The sequence below is a fragment of the Rhinolophus sinicus genome, chromosome 16 (assembly GCF_057876585.1).
Source record: "Rhinolophus sinicus isolate RSI-liver-muscle chromosome 16, RSI-T2T, whole genome shotgun sequence".
NCBI lineage: Eukaryota > Metazoa > Chordata > Mammalia > Chiroptera > Rhinolophidae > Rhinolophus > Rhinolophus sinicus.
The window spans coordinates 96,799,715-96,825,367 of NC_142516.1; the positions used below are offsets into that span (position 1 = coordinate 96,799,715).

At 39.9% G+C, this 25,653-nt stretch overlaps 1 pseudogene; it reads right to left on the minus strand.

The window, feature by feature from the left end:
* Positions 1 to 2,989: 2,989 nt before the first annotated feature.
* Positions 2,990 to 4,130, minus strand: LOC109449825 (histone-lysine N-methyltransferase SETMAR pseudogene; annotated as a pseudogene).
* Between the last annotated feature and the right edge of the window lie 21,523 nt (positions 4,131 to 25,653).

A 25,653-nucleotide genomic window follows, 5' to 3' on the forward strand; every position in this document is an offset into this window, starting at 1 on the left:
TTGTGAAAAGTGTGGGACTAGAAATGATTGGAAGAGAAGCTATTGTATATACTTTGAAGCTATGTTACTCAGTACATACAATTTAAGATTGCTGTGTCTTTAAGGTGAAGTGACACTTTTTATAATTTTAAAATGTCTCTTGGTATCTGTATGAATATTTCATACCAACTTTGGTAATAACAGTCATACCAATTTTGTTTTAGCTGCTGTTTGCATGACAAATCTTTCTGTCCTTTTATTTTCAATAAATGGGGTTCTTATGTTTAAAGTATACGAGGTCTGGCAATTAAGTTCATGACCTTGTTGCAACAATGTTGCTAACCTTTTTGGCTATCAGAGGGATTATTCATTAAGAATTTGTATCAACTGGACAGTTAACCAGGTTTACTATTTGGAAGTGCTGAAAAGGCTGCATGAAAAAGATGATCTGAACTTTTCGCCAACAATTCGTGGCTCTTGCATCATGGCAGTGCACCAGCTCACACGGCACTGTCTGTGAGGGAGTTTTTAGCCAGTAAACAAAATCACTGTATTGGAACATCCTCCCAACTCACCTGATCTGGCCCCCAGGGACTTCCTTCTTTACCTGAACAGAAAGGACATATTGAAAGGAAGATATTTTGATGACATTCAGGACATCAAGGGTAATATTATGACAGATCTGATGGCCATTCCAGAAAAAGAGTTCAAATATTGCTTTGAAGGGTGGACTAGGTGCTGGCATTGGTGCATAGCTTCCCAAGGGGAGTACTTGGAAGGTGACCGTAGTGATATTCAGCAATGAGGTGTGTAGCACTTTTTCTAGGATGAGTTCGTGAAGTTAATTGTCAGACCTCGTATGTTGTGTAAACATTTTATACTTTGGTCTTGTTCTTTTATCGAATCTTAGAATCTTTGTTCTTTAATTAGAGTGTTTTAGACTATTTACTGTGTTTCCCCGAAAATAAGACCTAGCCAGACAATCAGCTCTAATGCGTCTTTTGGAGCAAAAATTAATATAAGACCCGGTCTTATTTTACTACAATATAAGACCAGGTCTGATATGATGTGATGTGATGTGATATGATATATAAATAATATATATAATACAATAATATTACATTATTGTATAATACCGGGTCTTATATTTTTGCTCCAAAAGACGCATTAGAGCTGATTGTCTGGCTAGGTCTTATTTTCGGGGAAACGGGTACTTTTGGTGTAATTACTGATATAGTAGGTTTTTTGTTTTTTGTTTTAAATTTATGTCTGCTATTGGAAGTTTTGTTTTTTTGTTTGTTTGTTTTTAATTGGGGAAGGGGAACACGACTTTTTATTGGGGAACAGTGTGTACTTCCAGGACTTTCTTCCAAGTCAAGTTGTCCTTTCAGTCTTAGTTGTGGAGGGTGCAGCTCAGCTCCAGGTCCAGTTGCCGTTGCTAGTTGCAGGGGGCGCAGCCCACCATCCCTTGTGGGAGTTGAACCGGCAACCTTGTGGTTAAGAGGACGCGCTCCAACCAACTGAGCCATCCAGGAGCTCAACGGCAGCTCAGCTCAAGGTGCCGTGTTCAGTCTTAGCTGCAGGGGGCACTGCCCGCCATCCCTTGCGGGATTCGAGGAATCGAACTGGCAACCTTGTGGTTGAGAACCCACACTCCAACCGCCTGAGCCACCAGGCCACCCCTGATACAGTTGGTTTTAAGTTTACCTTGCTATTTATTTTCTTTTCTGCCAGTCTTTTCTTATAGTTTCTCCTTCTCCTACTTTCTTTTAGCTCAATAAAATGGTTCTTAACTATTCTATTTTCTCTATTCTATTGTCTTTTTGGTTATGCCTAATTGTAATACTTTTACCACGTCATGAACATGCAGGAGTTTTAAAACAGTCCAATTTCATTTACTGCCTCTCTGCTCTTTGTGCTATAGTATATATTTTGTGTTTATACATGCCACGCTATTATTGCTTTAAATAGTGAATGTTCTTTGCTCTTTTTCTTTTTGATAGTTTCATGCTTCCATCTTAATTTATTTTCCTTCAGTGTGAAGAACTTTTAGTATTACTTACAGTGCAGGCCTGGTGGCAGTTAACTCAGATAGTTTTTGTTTGTTTGAAAGGTCTTTATCACACCTTCATTTTTGAAGGGTATTTTCATTGGCCATGAAATTCTAGGTTGGCAGTTTTATTTGGCAACTTAAAAGTTGGCTTTCCATTATATTCTGATTTCCATATTTTCTGTTGTGAAGTCTACTGAAATCCTCTTTGTTGTTTGTAAATAGTGTGTCTTCTGGTGCTTTTAAGATTTTCTGTTTATCTTTGTTTTTCACAGTTATGAACCTATTTATGATGAACCTATTTATGATTCATTTCATTTTATTTATCTTGCTTGGAGTTTACTGAGCTCTTGAATGTGTGGGTTGATGTATTCCATCAGGTTTGAAAAATTCTTGGCGTTACCTTTTCACATATTTCTTCTACTCTATTGCTTCTGACGCTTCATTTATAAATAGACTGTTTGTGTCCCATGTCCTTTTGATTTTTTTCTACATTCTGACTAACTCCAACATCTGAATCATCTGTGGATTTGATTCTGTTACCTAATTATTTTATTTCTTGATTATCACACTTTTTCTTTACCAGTCATATTTCTTTCTTCCTCTTTGTAGGGTGTGTAACTTTTTTATGCCGGACTGTGTATAAAAGGAATGAAGGATTGAAGTTGGTGTGATTTTCCCCCCAAGAGAGCATTTGCCTTATTTTCTGTTAGGCATTATAGGGATTGATCCCCTCAGTCCATGGAGTTGGACTTGGGTTGTAGCCTTAGTTAGACTTAGTCCACACATTTCAAAAATCTTTAGGGTAAGACGTGAATTATGTGACAGACATACTTTTAGCACAGCAAGATGCCAGGAGATTTCATTCAGTCTTTCTAGCCCAGCCTCAGCAGGCAGGCTATTTTATGTAGGATAGCTAAAGAAGATTCTTTAAGAAGATAATATCTGAGTATGGACTTCCATGAAGTGAGAGATCAAGCCATGTGAATACCTGGGGAAAATGTATTAGGTTGGTGCAAAAGTAATTGCAGTTTTGGACCGTGAATTTTAATCATTGTAACTAGTCACAAACACATCTGTATTAATCAAAATAGGAACCATTACAATCAACACATTTTTGCCAACAAGAAACAAGTTTGTTCCTGTAGCATAAAAATTCATGCTTTGGGATTCGATGAACTCTTGGAAAGCATTTTCTGCATCCTGCTGGTTGTGGATGTGTTTTCCCTGCAAAAAGTTGTCGAGATGCTTGAAGAAGTGGTAGTCAGCGACCGGTCAGGTGAATGTGGTGGATGAGGCAAAACTTCATAGCCCAATTCATTCAACGTTTCAAGTGTTGGTTGTGCAACGTGCAGTAGTGTGTTGTCGTGGAGAAGAATTGGCCCCTTTCTGTTGACCAAAGCCGGCTGTAGGCGTTGTAGTTTTCGGTGCATCTCATTGATTTGCGAGCATTCTTCTCAGATGCAATGGTTTCGCCAGATTCAGAAAGCTGTAGTGGATCAGACTGGCAGCAGACCATGAAACAGTGACAGTAACTTCTTTTTGGTGCAAGTTTGGCTTTGGGAAGTGCTTTGGAGCTTCTTCTCGGTCCAACCATTGAGCTGGTTGTCGCTGGTTGTCATATAAAATCCACTTTTCATCGCACATCACAGTCCGATTGAGAATTGGTTCGTTGTTGTGTAGAATAAGAGAAGACGATACTTCAAAATGGTGATATTTTTGCTTTGCGGTGAGCTCATGAGGCACCCACTTACCGAGCTTTTTCACTTTTCCATTTGCTTCAAATGCTGAATGACTGTAGAATGGTCGACACATTGGGTTCCTCGGCACCTTCTCGCGTAGGTGTAAGAGGATCAGCTTCGATGGTTGCTCTCAGTTGGTCGTTGTCAACTTCCGATGGCCGGCCACTGCGCTCCTCATCTTCAAGGCTCTCGTCTCCTTCACAAAACTTCTTGAACCACCGCTGCACTGTACGTTCGTTAGCAGTTCCTGGGCCAAATTTGTTGTTGATGTTGCAAGTTGTCTCTGCTGCTTTATGACCCGTTTTGAACTCGAATAAGAGAATCGCTTAAATTTGCTTTTTGTCTAACATCATTTCCATAGTCTAAAATAAATATAAAATAAACAGCAAGTAACAAGTCATTAGCAAAAAAAAAAAAAAAAAAAAAAAGCGAGAAATGTGCATTAAAATGATGTATAACATAACCACATTTATTTAAGAATGTATTCCAATATCAAATGGCAAATCTCAACAATGAAAAACTGCAGTTACTTTTGCACCAATCTAATATTACAGACAGAGGGAAGAGCAAGTATAAAAGTTCTTAGGGAAGAACAAACTTAGAGTACATCAGGGATTTCAAGAAGGGGAATTTCTGGAGTGAAAGTGACCAAGAGATAAAGGGATAGGAAAACAGTCAGAAGATAATAAGGAGCCAGAATATACCCATATGCCTCTGGGGAGTTTTTTTCAGAGTTTGATGGAAATCTGTTGTAGGACTTTGGGTAGAAGAGTAGCAAGATCTGACTTTTTTAATTTTAAAAAATACTTTAGACTCAACATGTCCAAAACTGAATATATAAATCTTGTCTTCATATATCTGAAAATAGAACTAGTAATACAAATCAGAAATCTAGAAATTGCCCCAACTCCTCCTCTCACCCCCATATCTAGTCTATCACCAAATCCTGTTGAATTTACCTGTTTATTATTCTGGAAGTTTTCTACTTTTTTTCAGCAATATAATCTACTTTTAAGTTCTCGTCACATTTTCGCCTCCAAACTGGCCTTACGTTCACGTTCACGGTGTAGCTAGACTTGTGAAATACAGTTATCCCATCTGCCTCCAGCAGCAGCAGCGACACCAAACAGTATGAACCCTTCAACAGTTTACCATTGCTTCTGGGATAAGGTGCCGTGCAAAGCCCTGCATCTTTGGTCACTCGCGTCTAGCCTACCTTTTCTTCATAGTCTGTGCCAGCTACACAATCTTTTAGTCCCTTGTACCTAGTTGCCAGAGGTGTAAGCTATTGGTGCATACAAAGGTCTGTAGACATTCAAAATATAACACGTATTCTATAATCCATGCCTGGAGCACTTCCTTCTGCTATGTCTAGTTGTTTCCTTACTTGCACTACAAGGGAGAATTTTCCCTAAGGAAGCCTTTCTTGCTTTTCTGTGAACAGGACAAACCCCACTGCTCTGTGCCCGCCTAGCTTACCTCTCCATAGCACTTAGCCTGGCCCCACTGCGTGGAACATGGTAAACTACACGAAGGCAGAGATGGTACTTGTTTTTGTTTATTAGTTTAGCACTCACCACACTGCCTACTGCACACAGTAGTACTCAAAAATAATTGTTGAATAAATCCCAATTAACCATACAGTATTAAAACGTAGATAAATAACAGACCTGGAGAAGTGTTGGATTTAAGATGAAGGAACATGATTTACTGTGCCAGATGCCTTCTTAAAAGCTTTCCATTGTCATCTCATGCTGGCCTCACTGTAGCTAAGTGATGGCATGCCCTTTGACAGGTGAGGGAACCAAGGGCAGACATTCTGCTTTCATCTCTAAAGTGGCTGAAGGTTTGATCAAATCTCTTTTACTCCAAAGCCATACTCTTTTTGAACTCACTTCAAATATTAATTGTTAAATCAACATTGATTGAATAAATAATACACTTTAAAGAATAAGTGATAATCCTCAAATTGTGTTGGGATCTCCTAGTCAAAAGGATGAACATGATATCGGTCACATTTTGTTGGATGCTCTTGCCTCTTTTCCCTACATTGTCTCCCACTGTGAGAAACGTGTATTATCAACATTTTACAAATAAATCTAGACTTGCCCAAAGGTCCCACAGTAGAATCATTCAGAGTTGATGGCCTTAAATAATACACCGTTGCAAAGGACTAGAATTCAAATCACTTAAAACGGCTTGCTGTTTATTGAAAGAATATAAAACGCTTCAAACTGAGATCTTAGAAAGTGATGGATAAAAATGTAAATATCTATTTTACGTAATTTAAATTCTTGTGCAAATGAGGTGCGCTGGGTTCACTGTAGTCTTCTGCATTAAGCCCCTTGGGTGCCTATACTTACCATGTGTAAAAGTCCGGAGAGGTGGAAACGCCGTAGCACCTCTCAGATGGTACGTGTTTGGGGGTTGGGTGCATACCAGGTATGTCCAGTTGGGAACTGAGGAGACCGGTTTGGCTAAAATGAACATTCTGAGTTGTGGTTGGGTAGTGGGGAGATTTTCTTGCAGAAGTAATTCAGGAGAACATTGTGTAGGGCTTTGAACTCCAAAGCGAGCTAAGGGTGTTACAGCTTTTTAGAGCAGAAGAATGAAGATACAAAACTACTAACTTTTAACATGATGACTTTAGAAGTGTGTGTAATACAGTTAAAGGGACTATAAACAGGGAACCTTACTGTTAACTCTTAAGAAGATTAACTTAGTAGTTTGCTCTGAAGAAACAATTGCCTTGCCTTCAAGCCTCAAACTGTTCATAACAGAAATTGTTAGAAATGAGTTGTATCATTCCATTTAGATAAACAGGCAATGTTCACATTAACAGTTAAACTTTCTTTTAATTTAAAAATTGACACAGGTACTCCCTGAATTTCTCTAGAAAGGAGGTAGATACATAACAACAGAACGGTGGTTACCAGAGGGGGAGGTGGGGGAAGCGGGTACAGGGGTCAAGTATATGGTAACAGATGGTCACTAGGTAACTAGCCTTCGAGTGGTGAGCACACAGTATACAGATGTTAAATTACAATGTATATCTGATAGTTATAGAATGTTATTAACCAATGTTACCCCAATAAATTTAATTAAAAATAAATTTAAAAAGGAGGAGGAAACAACACAGACATTCAGAGCAAAACATGAAAATCACCGGTCAGTTCACTAGATCAGGACTTCAGCCTGTCACTTCCTCATTTACACGTATCTATGTATCTTGTTTTCGTGTAAATAGGATCATCCATATTTTTCTACACCTTTGTCCCCTACTTAATGTCCCAGTACAGCTCTCAGCACATGCGGGGTGATCTCGCCCTTGTAACCACTGTGTAGCAGCCGTAGTACAGGGGTACCATGCCTTGTGTCACTGCTCTGTGCCGGGCATGGGGTTACTTACACTTTCACAAACAGTGTGGTAAAGGATCATCCCTGCGTATGTCCTCGTAGAGGAGCCGGGTTTCCTGTAAGAAGTAGACGCCTATACAGAGAACTGTAGAGGTCCTTTAAATTACAAATTCTGCCAAATTGCTTTCCAAAAAGTCCACCAACTAAAACTTTAATCTTGTCAATCCAGTGGTTACAAAATTACTTTGTTTTCATTTGCATTTCTCCAGTTACAAACGAAACAGCACTGTTGCATATGTTTTCATTTTGATTGGCTATTTCTAGTCGATGAATTATTCATATTCTTTGGCCATTTTTCTCATTTGTCTTTTTATCATTGTGTTTATCTCCGGGTACGAAGGGGTGAGGTGTGGACTTCAGCCACACTGTGCTGAGGTGCAGCAGTTTGGGCTAGCAGACATGCTAACAGTGGGTTTGCCATCTTTCTACCAGCGCTTTTCATATTCTGGCATTATTCTCTTGCTTGTGAAATACGTGGAAGATATCTTCTAGTGATTTTTCTTTCTATACAGAAGTTTTTGCCCTTTGTGAGAGTTCAAATTTGTCAGTATTTTTCATGATGGTTTCTGGATTTTGTGTTTACTACAAGATTTTGAAAATATTGTCCTGTTTTCTTCTAATACTCTGCTCTTATTTTTTACATTCAATCATTTAATCCATCTGGGGACAATTTTTGTATTTTGTGTGTGATTGTGGTCTAACTTAATTTTCTCCTAAGTGTAGAGTTACTTAGCGGTTTATTGTATAGTTTATCTCCATTGGTTTGCAATGCCCCAGGTTCATGAACTAAATGTGTTGATCTACCTGGATCTGTTTTTGGACTCATATTTCATTGGTCTCTGTCTATGCCTGTACCACCATCTAATGTAATTACTCTGCCTATATAATATGTTTTTACATTTCGTCTGAAAATTTTCCCTAAGTTTTAATTCTACTACTATCTTGTTATTGGCTGTTCTTGTTATTTACTCTTACTCAAAATATCAACATCTTTACAATATTGGGTCTGCCCGCTGAGATAGATTATTTTTGAAAGGCCTTCCCTTCAATACAGTTTTATTACTTGCTTCATAAAAATAGGCTTTGAATCTTTTAAAAAAAACATTTTATGGATTTTATTATTGCTCATATTGGTGTTATTCCATTACTGTTTAATTAGTTATACTTGCTATGGTGTGTTTTTAGTCACTTTATTGAATGTTTATTAGTTGTAATAATTTTTCAGTTAATTATCTTGGATTTATTAGAGAACACTCTCTGCAAAGAGTTTTGCCAGTATTATTTCTAATTGTTCTGATATTTAATAACATATTTTTTCTGCTCTAATTGTGTTGGTTGGCACCACCAGAGCACAGTAAATGGAAAGCATCCTGTCTTTTATCCAGTTTAAGACAGTTTCTATTTCTGTCTAATCAGGGTTATTTAAAAATAAAATCTGGGACGTGTGTTGAGTTCCACGTTTACATGGCAGTTTATTTATTTTTTAATCTGTTAATGTAATGAACTAATAGATTTCATATGTGGTCATCAGCTTAGTAGATCCAGCGAGCTAACACTTTACTCTCAAGTATTTCTATTCATGTTGAGTGGTGAGATTGGCTTATAATGTTTGTTGTGTTATCCTTATCCCAGTATTGGTATAGGTAGTTTTGCTGGCCTTCTAGACTGAATTGGAAAGCTGTTTGTATTTTTCTATGAAACAGTTTATATAATGCAGGAGATGCTTCCTGAAATCTTGATAGAGCTCACATTTGAAATTCTACGTAGTATCTTTTAAGTTTCATTTTTTAAAATGTTCGAGTAAAAAATATTTCAGACATCCTGGAAATAATATAGTAGAGCATCATGATCTCATTCTCCAGTGAAAGATGTTAACACTTCACCATGTTTGTTTCAGTTCTCACTAACTCACCCCCCACACACACATTCTCTTTCCTCTCCCTGTGAGTGAGCAGAAAATCTCCCAGGAATGTTTAGCAATGTTTCTTTATTGTGTTTTACGAATAAGCATTCCATAATTGTGACACAGATGCTGTGGAGTGATTGAATCTGCATCTGTCCCTTCATGGGGAGGACAAGCTCACTTTTAGTATATATGTGCTATGTAAGAGCTGCATCCATTTTTTGTTTCTAGTAAGAAATAAAATGTTAAGAGATGTGGCTGAAGCTTGCATCCTCTTTCCGTTCCTCCCACCATTTTTAGTAAGAGACTATCCTGGTACTGTGTGCATCATTCCCATGCATGTTTTCAACCTCATTTTACATGTGTATTTTAAAAACACACATGAGTATTTTGCGTTTCTAAATTTTGTGAACAAAATATCCATTATACCTATAATTTTAAAAGCTACTGTTTTCACCCAGGACTAGCTCTGAGAAATAGTCCTGCTGATACGTGTTCGTGTCTCCATTTTTTCACAATATTACATCTCTGAAATTGGGATGCTTCTTAAATCGATGATGTCTTAAAATTGGTAGCATTTTTCTTTACTAATGACAAAATAATGGTGTATCTTATAATCAATGTCATCTTAGGTTTGACTAAACCTTGTAGTTAATTCCTCTTAATTGCTTTTGTAAAGCATTCTATTGTTTGAATATGCCACAGTTAATCCATTTTTATAACACACTTAGTCATTTTTCTTATTGATAGATAATCACTCTTTGCACTTTAACTGTGACAAACAAACTAGTACCAAAGATACATCCTTCCTGTCTCCTATGCAGTGTATCCTGAATGGAAATGTCCAATTGAATGAATATGGGTATTTCACTTTCGGTATTGCCAAGCATTCCAAAGTAATTGTATTTTTAATACCAGCAATGTATAAGAGCTTTTCTTTGCTTCTCATTTTTAGATTTGTATCCATTTAAAATGAACTTTGTGTATGCTGTGGGGGAGGGGTCGTATTTCTCTTCTTCATATGCATAACCATTCGTGTCAGCACTGTTACTAAATAGTTTATTCTTTCTATTTTGATTTCCGTGCCATGTCTGTCATATACCGAGTGCCTTTATATATTGAGGACATATTAAGAATACTATATTTTTATATACATTTTATAATATTTATAACGTTTCTAGGCTCTCTTTTGTGTTGCATTAGTTATGACCTACTCCTACAACCAGTATATTTTCGTTACCGTAGTTTTATTCATAATCTTCAAAATTGTCTCAGCTATTCTTGTCATTCACTCCTCCACATGAATTTTAAAATCAGGTTGCCAGATTCTGAGAAAAGTCCTTAGGGTTTTTATTGGAATTGCATTGAACTAAAAGTTTTTTTTGGATAGAATGATCATTTTTATGGTACTGAATCTTTCCGTCATTGAATATGGTGGGTCAGTTGGTGTCTGTCTATTATATCCACCAGTAAAGTTTTTACAGTTTCCTTCATAACAGTCTTGCAAATTGTATCTTTCTTTATAATTTTCTAATTGTTCATTGGATATAGGAGCACTTGCTCAGTCTACTCTTATTCCTTTATTCCTAGTCCTTTGGTGTCTAAAAGCTTTTTTAAGGAGCTGAAGCTTTTATTATCTTTTTAGCTTCTCTTGTGGTTAGTTGATCCAAGTTTTTCACTCCTTGTGCAATTTTGGTAACTCATGTTTTCCTTGGATATCATGCATGTCTAGATTTTAAAATTCGTTAGTAAAAGTTTTACATAGGCTATTTTATAAGTCTCTGGAGCAGCTCTGTATAATTATTTTTTCTTGATTCAGAAAATTTTCGTTACCTCTTTTTCTAAGAGGTAATATTCTATGAAATATTTTAAGAAATATTCTAAGGACCAGCTTTTGGTTCAAGCCTTTCTTATTGTTGCCTGTTATTTCTGTAATTCTGCAATGATCTTCATTCCTTCTTTCAACTTTATTTGAATTCATTAGTTCTTTTGTCTCAGGTTGTATACTTAGTTCATTTACCTTTAGTCTTTCTTGGTTTCTAATACATGCATTTTAAGTACTGCTTGATTACATTCCAAAGGTTTTGTTTTATAGTGTTCCCCCTTATTCATTTCTAAATAGCTTATGAACTTGTAATTTTATTTTGTTCGTAAGTTTACTTGATTTTTTTCTCCTAGATGACTTAAAAATTCTTAATAGAAAGTTTGCAGTGGGGAGAGAGTGTTTTTATTCTGTTATCTTTTTGTGATTCATTTCTAATTTAACTAAATGTTGGTCAAGAATGGGAGTTGTGTAATTTTGCTTCTTGGTTTGTACTGAGACTTTTTTTTTGTACATGGTTTCATATGTGTCTGAAAAGAAAGTTTATTCGTAGTATTTTGGCTACCAAATTGTGCATATGTATGTGTGTTTCCTTTCTGTTGGGGGATGAAAGTTTCATACTCTTATACTTACTCTTCGAGCCTTCTTGAGTTGCTTAAAAACAACACAGACCTAATTCTTTCTCATGCCTAATTATGCTCCTGCCGCTTCCCCTGTAAGTTGGGCTCTCACTTCGGGCCCTCAGAGCTTCTGCTGTCCAGCCCAGTTCAGAGCAATTCATTTTACAGAATTGTTATTGGAGATTACCAGTGATGAAATACAGTCCTTTCTTTTCAATCCTTTCTCCATGACTTGTCTGTCACTTGCTTTATGACTGGCCCTTGGGACCCTGTTAGAATAGGACTTTCTTCCTACCTTTCTGAATGTCTGTTCTTTTCTTCCTTCCCCAACTCCTTAATTGGCTGTAACTTAATGTCAGAGTTACCAACTTGTTGTCATCTCTCTAAGGGGAAGAAACAATTTTACTGACTTCTGCACAGTAGAAATTGTATTCTTAGTATCCGCTGAGGAAATGTGTGTCTGTACATGTACATATAGCCATAAACTTAAGTAGAGCCACATCATAAATATGTTTAACTTATAACTGAGTAGATACTCCTCGTATTCACCTTCGCTGGTTTCTCAAGTGCCTGACTTCTGCCCATTGCCCAAATTACTTCATTTTGCCCACTGATTCTATTGGGTTCCCCCCCCCCTTTTTTATTGTGGTACAATACACATAACAAAATTTACCATCTTAACCATTTTTAAGTGTATAGTTCAGAGGTAATTAAATGCATTCATAATGTGCAACCATCACCACCATCCATCTCTAGAACTTTCTCTAGAACTTTCTCTAGAAAAATGAAACTCAGTGCCCATTAAACAATAACTCCCCATTCCCCTCTCCCCAGCCCCTGGCAACCGCCATTCTACTTTGTCTCTTTGATTTGACTACTCTAAGTACTTCATATAAGTGGAATCATACAGTATTTATCGTTTTGTGACTGGCTTGTTTTACCTAGCATAATGTCCTCAATATTCATCTATGTTATAGCATTTGAAAGAATTTTCTTCTTCAAAACTGAATTATATTCTATTGTTTGTATATACCGCATTTTGCTTATCCATTCATCTGTCAATGGATACGTGGATTGCTTCCACGGGTTAGCTATTGTGAATAATGCTGCCATGAACATGGGTTTTGCAAATATATCTTTAAGACCTTGGTTTCAGTTCTTTTGGGTAAATATCCAGAAGTGGAATTGCTGGATCCTGTGGTAGTTCTATTTTAAAGTTTTTGAGGAACCTCCATATTGTTTTCCACAGTGGTTAGGCAATTTTACATTCCCACCAACTGTTCACAAGGGTTCCAATTTCTCCACACCACTGATCCTGCTTTGATTCTTTTTACTACGAGGTCGAACAATTAAGTTTGCAAACTCATCCTGGAAAAAGTGCTACATACCTCATTGCTGAATATCACTATGTGTCTTCAACTTTTTGTCTTCCCCTTAGAGAGATGACAAAAAGTTGGTAACTCGAAGTACTCCCCTTGGGAAGCTATGCACTGATGCCAGCACCTAACCCACCATTCAAAGCCATTTTGGAACTCTTTCTGGAATGGCCATCAGAGCTGTCATCATATTACCCTTGATGTCCTGAATGTCATCCAAATGTCTTCCCTTTCAATATTTCCTTTATCTTCCGGTAAAGAAAGAAGTCATTGGGCGTCAGGTCAGGTGAGTAGGGAGGGTGTCGCAATGCAGTTATTTGTTTACTGGCTGAAAACTCCCTCACAGACAGTGCCGTGTGAGCTGGTGCATTGTCGTGATGCAAGAGCCATGAATTGTTGGAGAAAAGTTCAGGTCATTTAACTTTTTCACACAGCCTTTCCAGCACTTCCAAATAGTAAACTTGGTTAACTGTTTGTCCAGTTGGTACAAATTCATAATGAATAATTCCTCTGGTATTAAAAAAAGGTTAGCAACATCATTCATTACAATGAATTCGCGAACTTAATTGTCAGACCGCATATGTCTTAGTCTTTAATCCTAACCAAACCTGAGATTAAACCCTGTGCCTGCTTGCCTTACTTTCTGTTTATGACCTATTAAACTTTAGCTTATCTTTTTAAATGGCCCGATTTGATTACACTGTAGAAATAGCGTTGTTTATCTAAATACCTAGAATATAGACCTTCATGGAATATTTTTTTATCCCACTTTTAAACAGAAGACTTTTTTCATTCCATACCACTGCAACCATTGATAACAAAGGACTGAAATAAATAGAAAACTTCATGTTAAGCAAAGAAACAACCATTAAGTCTGTACCACAAGTTATGAAGAATATTTACCAAATGTTTTTGGACTAAAGGTGAATTCCAAGGGCATCATGAAAGAAAGCCTCGAGAAAGAATTCCCTAAAAGAAAGTGTCACCACCCTGAAAAGTACACTTAAAGATCTTCTGGTCGGAGTGGCCAGATGATCCAGGGGCTTGGCTGGGCCCATGGCAAATGTTGGCCTCCCCAACAGGGCCTCAGTTCACATGACAAGGAACATGGAAATATTGAGACATTTCATGGAATGGCTGTATTTTCTGCATGGAGCCTCCAGATGGAGAGGGAATGAATCAGAAAGTGAGAAATGGCCAGGGGGAAACAGCCACACAACGCACTTGCAGTTGGTGCCTGGATTCAGCTGAGAGAGAGAGCAGATGGGCCAGCAGAGAAGGACAGGCTTTGCTGTGAGCCGTGCTGCCCGCATGGTCTGCAGGAGGCAATGTAAAATCTGAGTGTGGATGTGCTCCCTCCTACCCACCCTTTGGGGACAGTGTATTCGGAAACCCATATTGAAGACGCCAGCTGTTGCAGATAGCCCGTTTCCTTTGCAGGGCCCCGGATATTGTGAATAGAGGGCCTGGACGGAATCGCCACCATCAGAAGATGAGTGATGGGCAGAAAGGAACCAGCAGGGGAGCTGAATAGTCACCACATCCCATCTGTAACCTTTCTGCTTCCATATTCCCTTTTCCCCCAAAAGGAACAGAATAAGCAAAAGGTGACAAAGAATATATATCAAAAGAATATCCCAGGAAAGAAGATGTCAGACATTCTCCATACTCATAGAGAAAATGAGAGAGAACTTGAACTCAGAAAAAGAGCTTAAAGAAGTGATGAGATTGAGGAGATGGAAACTAGCGTGCAAATAGTTATAGATCAAAGTATAGGAGAGACCAAAATAAGGTAGACCTAATAGATATGTGTTAACTCCTGTGTCCTTGAAATAGAATACGTATACGTTTTCAAGCAACCCCAGATCATTTTAAAGAAATTGTCTATCATGCCACCCAGACTCTCAAATTCCAAAATTAAAAATGGGAACCAAAGAAATTTTTAATTTTATACACACACACACACATACACACACACACTCAGGTCAAAGGTAAAAAAGTAGATGAATATCTAGAAAAGCAACTATAATGAAAATACTATGTATCAAAGGCAATATATCTATACTGTATGGTTGGGAGTAACTTTACACCCAGTCCCTGACTGAGTTTAGTTCCCAGTTTTGCTACTTATAAGATGTATAACCTTGAGCAAGTTGTATAACCTCTCAAGTCTCCATTTCAATGGATTAAATGAATGTAAAGAGAAGCACCTGACACACATTAAGTGCTCAAAAAATGTTAGCTATTGTTTCAATTTTCTAAGCTGGCCAGGGTGGCTACAATGTACTGAAGTAAGTAAGTACATTGGAGTAAAGAAGGGAGAGCTGTGTACTAAGTGAAGAGAGAAACGGGGAGCACAGATGTAGGCCCTTGGCGGCGATTGTAAGGACTGCGTCTTTTACTCTCGAAGGCCACGGGAAGCCTTTTGAGGTTTTGAACAGAGGAGTCCAACACCCTGACTTTGATTTTAAAAGGATCCTCTGCTAACATGATGAGGACAGATTGAGGGAGGAGAGTTGAGGCAGGAAGGCTAGATGAGGTTTGCGTTACTCTGGTGCCACATGACTGGAGTGGGCATTTAGACTGGAAAGGAGTCATGGATGAAGTGAAAAGTGGTGTCTGGATACATGTGAAGGTAGAGCCAACAGAATCTGCTGATACATTTGAAAAGAACCTGGTCCAAACACTGGAGAGATGGAGCTGCCGTTCACGAAGGGATGGCGAGTATTACTAAAGAACAAAGCTGAACGAGAACAAGAGAATAAATACCCTTTGTAAATGTGGGATTGGGCTCTAAATTCTCCCAGGGGTCTGAGCTGTGCTGAATTCATAGCTGACCTTTATGGGGGGAGCCTGCTCCCAGACCCCAGTGTGGGGAGCCTGAGCTGACACCTGGGGACCTACATTCACGTTGTTCATGGAACCATCACCTGTCTCCCTCAGGAGCTTGCAATGATTGGGCAGAACAGTGACAAACATCTGGCGGAAGGTGCTAGAAGAAACCAAAATGTGACATTTTCTCCAGTGGTAAGGATGTGGGATGAGAGGTCCCTCTTGTGAGATAACCGCTCAAGTTTGGAGAACACGAGACTCGGGGAGTCAGCTGGCCCCAAGCTTTAAAAGAGGGGCCAGGAGTCCTTTCTGATGTGAGGGGAGAACAAATTGAGAAAAGGGGGAAGTGGGAGGGGGAAATGGATCAAATGCAATTGCGTTCACTGTGTCATCTCGCCTTATTATTGCCGCATTAAAAGTTACAGTTACTTGGTGAGAGTGGGTTTGTTTGGGCACATTGGTGAAGTAACTGAGTTCCCTGTATTAACTGACACATGGCAGAGTCAGCCACAGAGAACTGGGGTCGCTGTTTTGGGATCTGGTAACTTGGGAAGTCCCAGTGCCTTTTCACAGAGCCATGTTGGGGTGGGGGAAGGGAGGCAGAAATGAGACTGGGTTGAGCAGATGGCAAGTTGAGAAATGGTGACAGTAGAGAGTGATTTGGAGGTTCAGATGAGAAAGGAGAGGGTCCTTTTGTAAAGAATAGATTAAACTTGAACTTTTTTTTTCTCTCCATTAGACATATACATGTTTTGGGGTACCTGCCCACAGCCTTTTTCGGGACTGCCCGGGCCCACAGCCCCTGATTCACATGATCTTGTTCTCCTGGTGACTCGACCTGACTGGGGAGGGGCAACCTATTCACCAGTGACCTGTCTCAGAAAGAGACAAGCCCGTTTGAATTGTCCTCTAGGAATTTGAATTAAAAGACAGCAACAGTTTCCAGTCTGGTGGGGATGAAGACAAAATCCATGGGCCACTCGGTGGCCGTGTGCGAGAGGAAGTGAAGCCCTTCCAGTGAGACGCCGGTGGGAGAGGCTGGTCACAGGAAGTGCATTGTTTGAGCTCCAAGGCCTCTCCACGTCCTGTGACTCATGCTAAGGACTGTACGTTTCAAGGACTGCAGTTCCTCCAGCTGAAAGGACCTGACAGGAGCAGTGAGGCTCCTCAGCCTCGTCCCCTCCCTGCTCTGATGGGCTGTGCACATGTTACCATGAAAATGACGTTAACCTCGGCTCTCTGGCTTCTTTAAGGAATGAATTCAATCAAGACAGATATTTGTGCAGCATAAACAGCAAACGTTTGTTAATAAAGCAAGTACAGTCTGAGACCTGGAGCCCGCTGACCCAAGAGAGGGAAGCAGCCCCGCCTCACACTGTGTGAGGCTTTTATTTCTATGGGTAGAATTGCCTCCCCCTCTCCCTTCTCTGATCTCTCTCCTCCTGAGGTGCCTGGTCCTCTGGCATTTAGCGATGCATTTCTTTGATTTAGGGGCATGGGTAAACACATCCCCTTGATTTAGGGCATGGGTAAACAATCTACTTGGTTTGGGGGATGCGTAAACACATCCCTTGGGGGGGGGGGTGAAAACCTGGAATCCTGCTGGGCTAGTGAGGTACTGGTGACAAACAGGATGTGTCTCCCCTTCTCTAACTGTCAACAACATGTCTCTGATTTCGAAGTCTGTGTAAGCCTGGAGTCCTGCTGGGAAGCTGCCAGGGGTCTTGACCCAAGTAGGAGCTGCAGCAAGTGGCTTTCTAATGGGGCTAAATTTCTCCCGCTCATTTCTATATACCGACCTACCCTATCACAGGTAAACACCAGAGAGAGTATCTGAAGTACCCTCTTCACCACGTTACTGATCGTGCCGACACAATCAAGCATCAAGTCAGTGAGCCCTTCGCAGCCTGCAGGATATGGCCTCTTTTATCTTTCCAAATGTTTCGCCACTATTTTCTTTTTCTTTTTTTATTATATTAGTTTCAGTTGTATAAAACAACATAATGACTAGACATTTACACCCCTGACAAAGTGATAACCCCACCAAGCTTACTACGCCCTCTGACACTACATAGCTATTATAATAGCATTGACTATATTCCCTATGCTGTACTTTACATCCTGTGATGACACACACACACATACAAACACACACACGATCTGACAATTAAGTTCACGAACTTCTTGCAACAATTTTGCTAACCTTTTCTTATATCAGAGGGGTTATTCATTATGAATTTGTACCAAGTGGACAAACAGTTATCCAAGTTTACTATTTGGAAGTGCTGAAAAGGCTGCGTGCAGAAGTTAGACAACCTGCACTTTTTGCCAACAATTCATGGCTCTTGCATCACGACAATGCACCAGCTCACACAGCACTGTCTGTGAGGGAGTTTTTAACCAGTAAACAAATAACTGTATTGGAACACCCTCTCTACTCACCTGATCTGGTCCCCAATGATTTCTTTCTTTACCAGAAGACAAAGGAAATATTGAAAGGATTTTTATATTTATATTTTGATGACATTCAAGACATCAAGGGTAATACGACGACCGTTCTGATGGCCATTCCAGAAAAAGAGTTCCAAAATTGCTTTGAAGGGTGGACTAGGCGCTGGCATCGGTGCATAGCTTCCCAAGGGGAGTACTTCGAAGGTGACCATAGCGATATTCAGCAATGAGGTATGTAGCACTTTTTCTAGGATGAATTCGCAAACTTAATTGTCCGACTTCGTGTGTGTGTATAAAATATATATACTTTTTAAATTATATTTGACATTCAATATTACTCTACATCAGCTTCAGGTGTACAGTGCAGTGGTCAGGCATCTACACAATCTATGAAGTGATCCCCTACTAATATTTTTACTGATTTATCCTCTTTTGCAAGGCAAGCAAAATGAAAAATAAACGTGGGACTACATCAAACTATAAAGTTTTTTCACAGCAAAGGAAACCACCAACAAAACAAAGACATCCTACTGAATGGAAGAAGATATTTGTCAATGATACTTCTGATCAGGGGTTAATATCCAAAATTTATAGAAAACCCATACAACTCAATACCAAAAAACCCCACAAACAACCCAATTAAAAAATGGGCAGAGGACATGAAGAGACATTTCCCCACTATTTTCTAATGTTGACTTTACTCCAGCCAAACTGATTCAGACCTTGTTGGCCAACACTCTCACCCCTAGGTCACACCATTCTACTGGCCGGTGACTGATGCCCTGTCTATTCAAGGTATGGCCTCGCTACAGCATGGCCACCTGACTCAGTCTGCGTTTAATAAGATCCCTGGGCGACTGGAATCCACAGTAACATGTGAGAAGCACTGGTCTAGCTGTCTGTGTAAATCTCCCTCCTACTCTAAGTTCCAGCCTAGGAGCTACCTGTCCCATTGGATCTTTCTTCACCCTGTAGTGATAGCTCCCCTCAACCTGGATTCCTGCATCATTCTCAGAAACCATTCCTAGCTTTGTTGAGTACCTGAGGAAACGGATCACTAGAGTGAGCACAGTACGTATCACCTAAGTTACTCCTCACAACACTTCTATAAGGTCTCATTACCCCCTTTTACAGATAAAGGAACCACCGCTCAGAGTAACTCCCCATGTTCAAACAGCTCGTGTCAGAGCTAGAATTTGAATTTAGGTCTTTCTGACTCAAGCCCACGAAACATCAGATATTTTTATAGCAGTAAGACCGACTAAAATCGTACACACTAGAGCATATGAATCCAAACGAATCCTTCAGAGTATTAACTGTGATGACTTGTCATCTTGTAAGCTACAACTATGAAATTATCTATACAGGAAATCAGCAGCCCAGGACAGAAACTGATGCATTAGTAGACAAATGGTCCATCGCCTGTGCCACTTCTTTGATACTTGACGTTTCCAACATTTTAAGATGAACATCTTATCCATGTAATTTGTAGTGTAAGTTTCTGTAAAACAGAGACTTTTTAAATATTAAAATACTACTTAAAAATGCCTCAGTGTTTTGCACACAGTAAACAAACACAATAAACATGCACTGAACTCCTTTGATTCTCACAATAATTGTGTCGCAGCCATCCCTAATTGGATCTCTAATAGTGTGTCCAAAATGGAATTCCTGGCCTTTCCACCTCTTAACCTGTGACAGCCTCAGCGTCTCCTCAGCTTCGCCTGTGGCAATTTCGTCCTTTCAGTTTATTCAGGCCTAAAACCTAAAGTCACCTTTGACTCTTCCTTCTCACACCCCTTCTAATCTGCCAGGAAATCCTGTTGACTTAAGTCCAGAATCGAACCACTTCCACTCCTACTTCTGTGGTCCAGCTCACGAGTGTACCTTACCTGGTGTATTAGTTTCCTAGGACTGCTGTAACTAGTGCCACAAACTCGGGGGCTTCCACAACAGAAATGTATGGTCGCCCAGTTCTGAGGCTGGAGGTCCAAGGTGTGGGGAGGGTTGGTCCCTTCTGAGGTCTGTGGTGTGAGGGAGACTCTGCTCCAGGCCTCTCTCCTTGGCTTGTAGATGCTGTCTTCTATCTGCGTCTCTTCACATCATCCTCCCTCCATGTGTGTCTTTCTGGCCAAATTTCCCCTTTTTATTAAAATACCAGTGAAATTGGATTAGGGCCCACCCTAGTGACTTCACCTTAACTTAAATGACCACTGTAAAGACCCTATCTCAAAACAAAGTCACATGCTGAGGTACTGGGCCTTAGGATTTCAACACATGTATTGGGAGTGGGGGGGACACAATTCAACTCATAACACCTGGATTACTGCAGAAGCTCCTCGCCTGATCTCTCTACTTCTCATGCCCCTAAAGCTCATTCTCCACACAGCAGCCAGTTATCTACTTTAAATGGAAGTGAGATCATATCTGCTGCTTTAAATTCCCCAGTGATTCATCGCTGGAGTGAAAGCCAACACTCTTACAATGGCTTGTGTACCGGGCCCTGGGATCTGGCTCCCTTTGCCTCTCTGACTTCTTCTCTCCCTCATTCTCCCACGTTCTGCTTCGGCCCCCAGGGCTTCGTCGCTTGCCAGCAAGATTCCATCCCATGGTGTTTCTACACAGTGTTACCTCTGCCTGGAATGTTCTTCTCCCAGATATTGGCATGTCTTAGCCTCATCTCCTTCAAGTCTGGTCAAATGTTTTTGACTCAATGAGGCCTTCCCTGACTTCCTTATATACAATTGTATCCCCCAAACCCAGCACTCATTATTGCTGTTTTATGCTTTATTTTTCTCTATACCACTCATCACCTTCTGGATGTCATACACTCTTGTATTTTCTGTTATATTTTGTTTATTGTCTGTCCCCCTCCATTAGAATGTGGCTCAGTGAGGTTTGGTCTCTGTTGTGTCCCCAAGCTCTAGAACAGTGTCTGCTAGCAGGTAGTCAATACATATGTCTCATATGAATAAAAGGATTCTCATTTTATAAAGGTTGAAACTAAAGAACAGAGAAGTTACGCATGTTTCAAGGTTACAGTGAGTCCATAGAGCTTGAGTCAGAACGCAGGAGGCCTCCTGGTTCAAAGCTCTTTGTACCATAACCAGACCATAAATATTTTCTTTGTTATGACATCAATATATATGCTAATTAAAGCTTAAAATACAGATTTAATTTTCATTTTAAAGACTATCTTCTGCTTGGTCAAGTTATTTCTGTCTTAATAGGCAATTTAGATTATTGCATTGTCAGTCTAATGAAGTCTAATCCTATCCTACATAGCATGCACCCCAAACACAAACTCTTTCTCATTTGACTCAGTGGCTGCTTCTGGGTCATTAATAATAATGGCAAATAATTAATAATAAGAATACCAATATTTTACTATATTAAGACATTTTTTCATTTTTATAAAGTAATACATAGACATGGTTGAAAAAAATCAAATATTATGGGAAAGGCCTGCAATAAAATGTCCCCAACTTTCAGAATATGTCTCGAATTCCCCCCCCCCCCATGTGCTTTCCCCTGACACTCTCTCTTGGTGCTTTCTGTCTTCCCATGTAGGTTCCCTTCTGTGCCTCTCCTTCTCTTGGGTAGAATCCATTTCTTAGATCTCATGTCTTCTCTTAGATTATTTCCTTACTTTGCTGGAACTCATCTTTAAGTAAATTCTTTAAAAAAAGGTTATGGGAAGTAAACTGTGAGTGCTTAAGTGTCTGAATATATATTTATTCTGCATTCACACTTGCTTGTCATTTGGCCGGAACACAGACCCCACCTCTCAATGGAGAAGGGTCGATGGCATTGTAAGATAAGCATGGGGGAAAGGGGGTATACATCGGTGTGGCCCTCGGGGAAACTTTCCTCTGCCACCGTGAGTGTCTTGGCAACAGGAATACTGGCCTCTTGATTTCTCCTTCCTCCTGCTGTGCTCGGCCCCTGGTCCCTGACTCTGCTTTTCCTGAGCTCCTCTGGAAAGATTGACTTTCTGACCCCTGACTCTTGGCTACTACCCCATGCCAGTGTCCACTTTCTTCCCCTGGTTTTCTTTTTTGCATTTTGCTGCTATACTGGGTTCACTGCACATGTCATTGACACTTTGATTAATATGTCTGCAGATCTTAGGCAGAAGAAAGAGTGCTTGCAATTACAGTAATCTAATCCAAAGGACAAGTACAACAGAAGTAATTAACCCATGTTTGCCTGTCGAGGTTTCTGTTCCCCTTTCCCCTACTCCAGGCTACACGTTTTCCTGCTGCAACAAACCTAAAGCTAGAGCATTTAAATGCAGAGAGCAACTAATGTAAAAGAAAACGGTTTGCATTTGGAGAGGTTTATTTTCTTGGCAGAAGGGTTATTTCAAGTCTGCGGCTTCCTTGGTGGACTCATGTGTTTAGAGATCAGTGAGTAAGTGGCAGAGCTGTTGGGAGCTCAAGGTTGTGGAGCCACAAGCAACAGACGACAAAAGACCCCTCCAATATAGTGTTACCAGTAACTGAAAAGTGGGGATTGAGAATTGGTTAGAAATTATATAAGGGAAGATATAAAATAGCTGAATATGTGGAGAGGGAGAGAGGATTTCTTGGGGGAAAAGGCTGGGATTTCTGGGAGGCCTCTACCCCCACACCCAACACACAAGCAGTAAGGGACTTGCTGGGTGCCGGCCTTGGCTAGAGAGAGCTGAAGAGGCCCAAGGCTGCCCGGGGACGCTGCACTGGGCAGTGCCTGGGAAGTGATAACCCAGCTGGCCTGGTTGGGCCACAGCGCAGAATCCTGGCCACCAGATGTGGAACCTGGGTAAGAGAAAGGCTTACGGTCATTTGGAAGAGATCTTGTCCAAGAAAGTGGCCTGCCACGGTAAGGATTGCTCAGCAGTAAGATTGTGGGGGATTCCAGGGGCTGAGGCTGAAGAGAGGCGTCTGGATGGAGAGGTACCCTGAAGAAGGGAAGGAAAGAATCTGCTAGAAGCATCTGCCAAGCCCGGAAAGATTGCCTGCCACCATGTCACAGGGAAGAGCTTTCTGTCGGGGATGTCGCCACTCCTTACACTGCCCTCCAGGATTCACCATGGAGCCATCAGAAACAGCAGTCAACAGGTAATGGGGGCATCGGGCAGGCGAGAAGAAAGGGAGCACGTCACCTCCCCAAGCCGACCCCTCATCTGTGACCACCTTAGCTTGGTGGGAGAGGGCGAGGGATGGGAGGTGATTGAAGTGTTAGTTAACGTATTGGACCAAGCCCTCCAAGTTTGAATCTGAGATGTATGACTTAAAGTAACCATAGGGTTTGTCTATTCAACAGCGGTCACAAAGGCCAGGCGCTTCCCTAATTTTCATCCAGAGGCAAGGACTGTACTCTCCCCATTGTATAAGTCATAAGGTGGAGTGAGAGACAAAACAATATAATAATAATAATAATAAATGGAGGTCGCTCACTAATGCCGGATCAACGCACTGCTAATAAGCACTTTGGGAAGATTATTTTCTCCGTTGACTGGCAGAGGGGAGTCACCGCAGTGGCCCAGCTGCCCCGCCCCCCAGGAGCGCTCCCGGAATGGCCGGGGTGTGGGGGACGCCGCTGTATATTCTGCCTGAGAGCCTTAGACAAAACTCGTGGACAGGTAGGAGAGCTGCATTTCATTGCCCATTAACCTTGGAAGGGCCACACAGAAAATGACAAAGCTGGATCTAAATTTAGGTCTGGCTGGCTTCCGATTCTGATCCATCTCGGCTTCTACAGATACACATACTGTGTGTGCCTATAATGCATATGCGCGGAATTAAGATGAAGAGGAAATTCAGCAGAATCTTAATGGTGGGTAATTCTGGATGGTGCTATTATCGATGGGTTTTAATTTACTAAGCAGAAAGGAAGCAACAAGTTTCTTTAAATGATAAAATTGATACATGACAGGCGTATGGAAAACGGTGAAAGCAAGGGTCAAGGTAATGGGTTTATCTGACTTAGAAGGTCACGTTAGTTTGTCTTCAGACAGTGTTATGCTGGATGGGCTATGGATCTGATGATGTCCCAGATCAATTTCTATGTTACTTTAACGTCATTTGACATATAAGACCATAACGAATGTCTTTAGTTAGATAAGGAAAAGAACAATATGTGTTGTTTTCTTTTAAAACCAAAATCAAAGCTAACATTTTATTATTGGTTTAAACATTTTAAAAAGTCAATTTCTTCCCTAATATAAGAATGCAACCCATGCCTTAAACAATACTATGTCCTGGATAGGTTGAAAATTAAAGGGTGGAAAAATATAACTGGCAAGTTATAACAAAATGGAAACTGGGAGTGGTACCGTGTTTCCACCAAAAAAATAAGACCTAGCCAGACCATCAGCTCTATTGTGTCTTTTGGAGCAAAAATTAATATAAGACCCGGTATTGTATTGTACTGTACTGTACTGTACTGTACTATACTATACTATACTATATTATATTATATTATATTACATTATACCCGGACTTATATTAAAATAAGACCAGGTCTTATATTGATTTTTGCTCCAAAAAATGCGTTAAAGCTGATGGTCCGGCTAGGTCTTATTTCCGGGGAAACATGGTATATGAAGAATAGGTACTTTAAGACAAAAAGCGTCATCACCACATAATAATAAAAGGTTCATTTTACTGGGAATATGTAATAATGTAATTATTCTAAATTTGTGCACTAGTAAGATAGACTCAAATTATATGAACATAAAAGAGTCTAAGGGACAAATCTGTTATCATAATGGGTGAGTTCATTCTCTCAATTATTAAGTTACAAACAAAAAATTAGTAATGATACAGACTACTTGAACAAAACACTAACGTAACGTGATGGGCAACAAACTTAGATAACACACATTGTTCTCAAACACATATGTGTCCTTTACAAAAATTGTCCATGTATTAGCCTTATGGATAATTCTCAACAAATTTCAAATAACTGATATTATGTAGATCACATTTTGTTTTCTGGCCACGGTACCATAAGATACTTTAAAAATATTCAAACATCTAAAGATCGAGAGAATATATCATGAAGGAAATTTTAAAATACTGGTATTGAACCATAGTAATGATACACATTAACAGTTATGGGATGAAGCAAAAGTGGTACTTGAAGAGAGATTTGTGTCATTAAATCCTGATATCAAAAGAAAAACAAGTCTGAAAATTAATAAGCCAAGCACCTAACTTAAGATATTAGGAAACAAAAATAGTGCTGCAGAATTGGAAAGCCATGTGCAAAAGAATGAAACTGGACTGCTATCTGTCATCATGTACCAAAATTAATTCAAAATGGATCAAAGACTTAAACATAAGACCTGAAACAATAAACTGCATGGAAGAAAACATAGGTACTAAATTTATGGACCGTGGGTTCAAACAGCATTTCATGAATTTGACTCCAAAGGCAATGGAAGTAAAAGCTAAAATAAATGAATGGGACTAT